The 9,232-nt window shown below is 43.4% G+C and overlaps 1 pseudogene; it reads right to left on the bottom strand.

Annotated features, from left to right (window-relative positions):
• Nucleotides 1-821: 821 nt before the first annotated feature.
• LOC120878805 overlaps nucleotides 822-9,232 on the bottom strand; it is an 82,887-nt pseudogene continuing 74,476 nt past the window's right edge.

The raw sequence follows: 9,232 nt of genomic DNA, 5'->3' as shown, positions 1-9,232 counted from the left end.
GGCAGCCTGACGCTCTCAGAGATAGGTCCGCAGGCACAGCTGACCATCCAGAGAGGAGCACCCACTCAGGAGGGCACCCAGGATCTTCCAGAGGGTGAGGCTCGGGCTCTGTTGGGTGCTGAGCTACATGGGAGTCTGAGGAGGTCACAGTCATGTGCTGGGAAGAGCTGATTTGAGAGGATGAAATTGACAAGTTAGAGGAAAACATCCATCCTGACATGACAGCAGGCGAATGTCTAAGTCCAAATGTTTGGGACACCACTTCATTTTAGCTACCGAGGCCTGTAAATTCCTCTTTTTCTGAATCAGTTTAGGCTGTCTTTTGTAAACAGCAGTGTCTTAAAGAGCACTGTTGAAATAAAAGGTGTAGAAGACTTGGGACAGTCATCAGAGGAGACAGTGGGCAGAGCCAGTCCCAAGGAAGAAGCCCAGCTCTAGCAACAACTGTCCAGCCCTGAGAAGACTGAAGGTGGTCTCATTTGAGTGGCAAACAGTAACTTTTATATTTCAAAAATTATTTATCCTGCTTCCTAATATTACTTAAACCACACAGTTTCATGAGGCAGGGTAAACTTGAAATCAATGAAATAATAATGATCTTTCAAAAGTGAGTAGCTGATCTACACATCAATAAGACAGGTTAGATTAAATCATATTTAACAAAAAGCATTTTATGACATCAGTGACCATACTCATCTTTAATATGAGTCAGTTTTTCAAAAGGGGGAAGATGTAGGGGAATGTCAAAAACAAAGTGAGACCAGATTTGCTCTCATCTCTGCTCAGTTTCTATAATGGAAGGATGGACCCACATCATTTCTTCACCAGTTTTCTTTGTTGCCAGTATCTCACACGTGCTGTCCTCCATGCCGAGGAAGGAACAGTTTGCTGGGTGACACCACTCTAACTGCTACCAGAGTCGCTAGGTTTGAGTTCAGTTCAGTTCAGTTCAGTTCAGTTCAGTCGCTCAGTCGTGTGCGACTCTGCGACCCCATGAATTGCAGCATGCCACGCTTCCCTGTCCATCACCAACTCCCTGAGTTCACTCAGACTCACGTCCATCGAGTCCGTGATGCCATCCAGCCATCTCATCCTCTGCCGTCCCCTTCTCCTGCTCCCAATCCCTCCCAGCATCAGAGTTTTTTCTAATTAGTCAACTCTTCTCATGAAGTGGCCAAAGTACTGGAGTTTCAGTTTTAGCATCATTCCTTTCAAAGAACATCCAGACTGATATCCTCTAGAATGGACTAGTTGGATCTCCCTGCAGTCCAAGGGACTCTCAAGAGTCTTCTCCAACACCACAGTTCAAAAGTATCAATTCTTCGGCGCTCAGCTTTCTTTTGACAAAATCTGGCAAATATCTTTTGGAATCTTCTGTAGTAACTTCAGGAGGTGTAGGTGTTTTGAGAAGATTCTCGTAAGAAAAAATCGTAGGAGAAGAGGGACCTGCAAAATTCTCAAAACACTTGCCTGAACTTGAAACTAACGATGAACTTTTTTTCATTTCCAAATTATTTGATGAACTGTTTGCTTTCAATAATGGATAATTTGTGGATACCAAAGCCGTGTTGCTCTTTGCAGAAGGGACTTTCAAACCAGTGCAGGAGGGAGAATGGGTGTGTTCAGCATCATTTTTTTCCAACGGCTGGGTCTTGAGGCCAGGAGTGACAAAGACATTATCACTGGGCCCTTCTTCTATTTCTATGGTCTCCTCACTGTTAGTCCTCACATTTTTAAGTACGATTGTGTAATCGTCATTTAAGCACATAGTATATTCAGAGACACCAAAGTGTTCTAATTTAGGAGTTACACACTCAAAATCATCCATCTTTAGTGCACGTTTTGGAGTTTTTACTTGTGACAATTTGGAAAATGGAGTTAAAATTTTTGGCTCTTCCTTCTGGTTGTTTACTGCTTGGGGTGAGTTTGGCAGAACTTGAGATACTGTACTACTCAAGTAGTATTTAGTGCTCTAAGCACTTCTGTTTCTGAGAAGTCACCGCATAGTTCACAACTTTCTGATTTTGGTCTTGAGCAGTACATTGTATCCCAAGTTCTGCCAAACTCACCCCAAGCAGTAAACAACCAGAAGGAAGAGCCAAAAAAGATCTTCATGACCCATATAATCATGATGGTGTGATCACTCACCTAGAGCCAGACATCCTGGAATGTGAAGTCCAGTTGGCCTTGGAAAGCATCACTACGGACAAAGCTAGTAGAGGTGATGGAATTCCAGTAGAGCTGTTTCAAATCCTGGAAGATGATGCTTTGAAAGTGCCGCACTCAATGTGCCAACAAATTTGGAAAACTCAGCAGTGGCCACAGGACTGGAAAAGGTCTGTTTTCATTCCAATCCCAAAGAAAGGCAATGCCAAAGAATGCTCAAACTACCGCACAATTGCACTCAATTCACATGCTAGTAAAGTAACGCTCAAAATTCTCCAAGCCAGGCTTCAGCAATACATGAACCATGAACTTCCTGATGTTCAAGCTGATTTTAGAAAAGGCAGAGGAACCAGAGATCAAATTGCCAACATCCTCTGGATCATCAAAAAAGCAAGAGAGTTCCAGAAAAACATCTATTTCTGCTTTATCGACTATGCCAAAGCCTTTGACTGTGTGGATCACAATAAACTGTGGAAAATTCTGAAAGAGATGGGAATACCAGACCACCTGACCTGCCTCTTGAGAAACCTGTATGCAGGTCAGGAAGGAACAGTTAGAACTGGCCATGGAACAACACACTGGTTCCAAATAGGAAAAGGAGTGTGTCAAGGCTGTATATTGTCACCCTGCTTATTTAACTTCTATGCAGAGTACATCATGAGAAAGGCTGGGCTGGAAGAAACACAAGCTGGAATCAAGATTGCCAGGAGAACTATCAATAACCTCAGATATGCAGATGACACCACCATTATGGCAGAAAGTGAAGAGGAACTAAAAAGCCTCTTGATGAAAGTGAAAGTGGAGAGTAAAAATGTTGGCTTAAAGCTCAATATTCAGAAAACGAAGATCATGGCATCTGGTCCCATCACTTTATGGGAAATAGATGGGGAAACAGTGGTAACAGAGTCAGACTTTATTTTGGGGGGCTCCAAAATCACTGCAGATGGTGACTGCAGCCATGAAATTAAAAGACGCTTACTCCTTGGAAGAAAAGTTATGACCAACCTAGATAGCATATTGAAAAGCAGAGACATTACTTTGCCAACAAAGGTCCGTCTAGTCAGGCTATAGTTTTTCCAGTGGTCATGTATGGATGTGAGAGTTGGACTGCTAAGAAGGCTGAGCACCAAAGAATTGATGCTTTTGAACTGTGCTGTTGGAGAAGACTCTTGAGAGTCCCTTGGACTGCAAGGAGATCCAACCAATCCATCCTAAAGGAGATCAGTCTTGGGTGTTCATTGGAAGGACTGATGCTGAGGCTGAAACTCCAATACTTTGGCCACCTCATGCAAAGAGTTGACTCATTGGAAAAGACCCTGATGCTGGGAGGGGTTGGGGGCAGGAGGAGAAGGCGACAACAGAGGATGAGATGGCTGGATGGCATCACCAAGTCAATGGACGCGAGTCTGAGTGAACTCCGGGAGTTGATGATGGACAGGGAGGCCTGGCGTGCTGCAATTCATGGGGTCACAAAGAGTCAGACATGACTGAGCGACTGAACTGAACTGAACTGGACTCTGGTTTAGAGTCAGTGACTCTTTGTTCAACCACTGAATTTTTCTTGGCATGTAGATTATATTCATACTTCTGGAAAAACTCTTTTATTTTCATGATATCCACTGAATTCTTTTTCATCGATATTTTTGTTGCCTTTATGAAACCAACACGTTGTTGACTTTCCAAGCTTGCTTTATCAAGAATAATATTGACTTCATCCTTTAGAGTTTGTACTTCCGAGTGAAGGTCATGTAAAACTCTCGTTGGACAATCTTCAAAGTCGCTGTCCTCTCTGTGCAGCGCTAGCTGCAACCTGGCCATCTCCCCATCCAGGGGGTTGGCCAGAGAGCACAGCTTCCCGCTAAAGCCTGAGATCAGATCCATAGAAGAGCCTGGTTCTCCACCTCAGCACCCATGCCCATTTGAATCCCAGCGCCAGAACTGCCATAGGCTCCGGGAGGCACAAAAGGCCTTTTTTGCAACCAGATATTCTTGAAGACTTGAGAAAATGTGCTGCTTTATCTCAACATGTCATTAAACCTTCATTGTCCTCAGGAATATATTAATAGTATTGACAATAAAACAAGAAGAAAGGTTTTAGAAAACCAAGCTATAATTCCTCTTGGATTAATACCTACAGCCCAGTAAGCAAACCTCATTGCTGACAAACTTCAGCTCTCCAAGACTCACCAGATGAAACTAAAATGATGAGGATAATGAGCATGATATAAGGACTATACACAAAACATGTCAGGGGATAAAGTCACCCACAGAAAACCAGGAGAGCTCGGAGAGAGGGGTTCTGCTCAGAACCCCACAAACACAGGCATTCAAGATGAAGTCAGAACAAGAGACATCCAGGGAGGGGAAAAGAAACCTTTCTAGTGCTGTGAGGGGAAGGGACTCGTGCTGTGATGTCTGAAAACAGTCAGGGACCAAGGATGTTAAGACTGAACAAAGATAGGTAGCAACCAAGGAGGTGCTAGTGTCCCTAATTTTCAAGAGGTGCTGAGAGCAGAGCCAGGGAAGGATGGGGAGGATGGGGAGGTGCCTGACAAGGCACGTGGAAGGAAGCCTGGTGACTGGCTCAAGACATCTGCTCTAAGGTGGACCCTGAGAACTGTGTTACTTATTAACAGCTACTCACAAATGCAAACAGCTTACTTTCAAAGGGAGGGAAGAAAGGAAGGGAGGGAAGGGGAAAGTAGAGAAGATTTAATACAACCCTTGGGCTACCCAGGTGGCACTAGTGGTAAAGAATCCACCTGCCCATGCAGGAGATGCAAGAGATGTGGTTTGGATCCCTGGGATGGGAAGATCCCCTTGAGAAGGGAATGGCAACCCACTCCAGTATTCTCACCTGTAAAATCCCATGGACAGAGGAGCCTGGCTGGCTACAGTTCATGGGGTCACAAAGAGTGAGAGAGGACTGAGCCACTGAGCACGCATCCACACAATATCACCAGTAGTTACCTATATTCTGATATGATTTCTGGAAATAATGCAATGTAGGAGAGTTGGCGCTGGTGTGCTGGGAATTGTCCATGATCCTGCATTTTAAAAGATGCCGTGTGGCTGCTGCTGTGCAAGAGGGCATATGGAAATGCGAAGCAGGTCAGAAGGCTACTGCAGAGTCCAGGAAAGGGATGAGAGCACAGCCTCTCCACAGGCAGAGGGGCATCCGTGGTGGAAATGGACCTGGAAATTGGAGAGCCTCCTGGAAGGGAAAGCAGTGGGAGATGAACCCAGGAGCCCAGAGAACACAGATCCCCCTGAGAGGCTTGTGTGCCCGGGAGGGGGCCACCTTACCTTTGGAGGTCAGGCTGGGAGGACAGAAGTGGGTGTAGGTAAATTGTAGGTAAAGGGTGGGAAGTTACCAGAAAGCACATGCATGACCTCAGTTTTCTCAATGACTCACAAGGTGAGTTTGTCTGCTGAGAGCAGGGGCGGGCAGGAATTGAGAAGGAGTCTTGAGAAAAGCGCTGAGGTCTATAAATAGTCTTCTAACTAATCAACTGCTGAGGGGGACTGCGGGTCTGTCTTTGGGCATCATAGGCGTGAAAGCGACCTCTTACTGGGGACCACGGTCCCAGGTCTGCACCCGCTGCTGTGTGTGTGGGATGGACAGTTAGCATTCCCATCTCCCCCATGCTCTGCAGCCCCGGGGTCACCGCCATATTTAAATAGCATGAGGGTCACTCACACTTCTGCTGCCTCTGTGAGCATTCGTGTCCTGAATAGCTAAGACACACTGGGATTTCAAATAAAACTTAAAACTAAATTGTACTATATAGACTGTCATTGCTGAGCAAAGCAGCCTAAAAATTTACAAAATATTTTTGTTGTTGTTGTTATTGTACAGTTGATAAGTTGTGTCGGGCTTTGCAACCCCATGAACTGCAGCACATCAGGCTTCCCTGTCCTTCACAAAATATCATTAATGAGAATTGAAACAAAAAGTGATTTCTGCTTACAATATTCTAATTAAGTGTTTCTGAGTTTTGCTCCAAATCTACAATAAGCAATGTTATTTCCCTATCCTCCATACAGATTAAACTTCTTTCAGCTATACATATACATGTATCTATTTTTTTTTCAATTTTTTTTCCCAATTAGGTTGTTACATAATATGGAGCATAGTTGCCTGTGAATGTTTTGCTTTTAAAAAAAGAAAAAGGTTATAGAGGATTTGCTGACATCAGACAATGAGTTATTTGCAAAGATTCCTTGTGGTGTATTATACAACTCTGTCTGCTTTCATATATGTAGTGCCCCGCGTGGAGAAGGAAATGGCAAATCACCCCAGTATTCTTTCCTGCGAAATCCCATGGACAGAGGAGCCTGGCGGGCTACGGTCCACGGGGTCGCAAAGAGACACAACTGAACAACTGAGCACGGACACATGCGTGGTAGCGACTCAGTCATTTTTGTGCTGAGTGAGTCACCCTTGTCTTGTTTCAAACTGAATGGGAAAAATAGGAAATAAATAAAAGTGAAAACTTTGTTTACCAGAAGAAAAAAAAAATAGCACGAGGCCTGGAGGAAGCTACTGATTCCAAAGTGGGAGCTTTTAAAAAATGGTTTGGATTATTGTTGGGAATTTTTGTGTCCTCAAAATAAATGGCTTGTACATACATATACATACAATGAGTGAATATATACTTTGTGTATTCAATGACAGTATACATGTGCATGTGTCATAGCACTATTATATGTGTGTATATGTTTGTAGGTATGCAGACATATGGGTATTATAAATGTATTATGTATGTATACACATATGCATATAATCCATATGGGTTTCCCTAGTGGCTCAGATGGTAAAAAAAAAAATCTGCCTGCAACACAGGAGACTCAGATTCAATTCCTGAATGGGGAAGATCCCCTGGAGAAGGGAATGGTTACCCATTCCAGTATTCTTGCCTGGAGAATCCCATGGACAGAGGAGCCTGGCAGGCTACAGTCCAGTGCGTCACAAAGAGTCAGAAACGACTAAAGTGACTTAGCACGCACAGTGTCTTCCTATGCCATATCCTGGGGGGCAGGGGCAAAATCTGTTTATATAGTATGGTTTTAAAATCTTTGGCTCAAACTATGTGACCTTGGGCAAGATATGTAACCTCTTCTATATCTGTTCCGTCTTCCATACAATTCGAATGGTAATCATAGTCTCTATGCCATAGAATAGTTATGAAGCATAAATGAAATAATGCATGTGGAGTGCTTAGAGAAGATCTGATATAGTCAACCAAGTGTTTGATCTAAGGAAGTACATAATCAATAACAACTGTTCAGTGGTTAAAAGGGTGAATATTTATCATTGAGAGTTGATAAGAACAATGAATAACCTAATCCCAGATGTTTATTTAGAAAGACAAATGAGAAAGCTGAATGGAAGAAAGAATATTTTAGGGAATATCTTTTGGTGTCTGTATGGTCAAAATACCTCCAAAGACCTCTCAAGTTTCTGCCATAAACCCTTTCAGTCCTGTAAAACCAGCCTAACCAGGCTACAGAGATTTTTAAAACATCACAGTCTTCTTAGAAAACAAAAACTCAGTGAAACCAGTAAGAAAGACTCACTGCCATAGTTTTCACTACGAAGCCGGCAAAGGCTCATTGTGCTTTAACAATGCAAGCCAGTCCTGCTGTAGACTTTGAGGAACTTTTGCGTGTTTTCTAGGCTCACTCCTGAAAGTTAAATAGCAAATAACCTTTTCTCCAACTAGCCTGGCTTTGGGCATAAATTCTTATTTTACATGAGCAGGTTCTATCTACTTTCAAGGTACGCAGCTGACTTCAACAGTGGACATTAAACATTATATAATATACATGCATCATTTGTTATAAGGCAACACACAACGCAGTGAACATTACTGGAGTCTTCTTGGTGACGGTACCTGATTTCCATGCCATCCAATTAAAGTGGACTTCACACCCAGTCTCAGAGTGGATCTTGTGATCCAGGTCTAAGCCATCAGGCGTCTCATTTCCCTATCCTTCAATCTTCGTGGACCATATGTGACCTAGTCAGAGCCAATGAAATGCAATGACATTTTCACTGCATCTTCTGGGGAAGAGACTGTCACATAAAACCCTTGGCATAAAATATAAGAGAATAAGTGGGTTAGCAGGGACCTTTCTGCCATAAAATCCAAGGCTGAAGTCAACACAAAGGAAGGCAGAGCAAGGGATAAAGTTTTTAAAATTAGGCAGGTGCCACTGAGAAGTCTGAGCCCTGAATTGAGTCTTGTTTGTAGCTAGCACTCTCTTTCCAGTGTCTGAGTCAATAAATTCCCTTTTTGACTAAGACAGTTTGGGTTGGGTTTTTCTATAACCACAGCTAAATAATCCCAACTGGCCCTCATCAAAGTCACTCTTCCCAAACAGGAGCTCCACACTCTGATTCTATCAAAAAGATACCTGGTGTCTCTGGAGAACTCAGATGTGAATGAATCACAGCGTATTCAGGAGGATAAGTGTCTTGGGTAAGAAAATATCTCCTTTGGGGAGGCCTGTGGTTCATGTTTCTGTGTGGGCCAGGAAACTCCTATAAATTTTACCTGTTGACACATTTTCTTTGCAGGCATTTTGCTGCTTCATGGGGAGGAGCAGGAAACAGAGGTGGAGGAGGGAAGGCGTGAGGCAAATATGAATGATTGTGCAGGAAGCAATACAGCTGATGGCCTTTAGCAGAGGGCTGGCATGTGGGTACATGCGGTGTGAATTCACAGTGGAGGAACTAATCAGGCAACGTTATCTGATCTGGAACAACAAGAAAAAGAAAGGGTCTCTTTCATTTTCCCCTGCTTTGGTCTGTCTGAAAGCCCTTATCAAGGGGACAGGCCTTGGAAGCACCTAACCAGAAAACCATGACTTTGGATTGTGCTAAAGTAGGGACCCGGGATCTGGCTTGTTTTCTGGGGACCAGCTGTTGTTTCATTTTCAGAATGGAGCTGGAATTTTGTTCTGTGAAAATAGAGCAGGTTCTGGACTGAAAACAAAAGTCAGACGTGCTGATGCTTGAATATGAAGAAGTACAGAGTTTCATAAGTTCTTCTGAGTAATA

Source organism: Oryx dammah, unplaced genomic scaffold (assembly GCF_014754425.2).
Source record: "Oryx dammah isolate SB20612 unplaced genomic scaffold, SCBI_Odam_1.1 HiC_scaffold_19, whole genome shotgun sequence".
NCBI classification, from domain to species: Eukaryota; Metazoa; Chordata; class Mammalia; order Artiodactyla; family Bovidae; genus Oryx; species Oryx dammah.
Note: the sequence above shows the minus strand (reverse complement) of the source record. Positions and strands in the feature narration are given on the sequence as shown.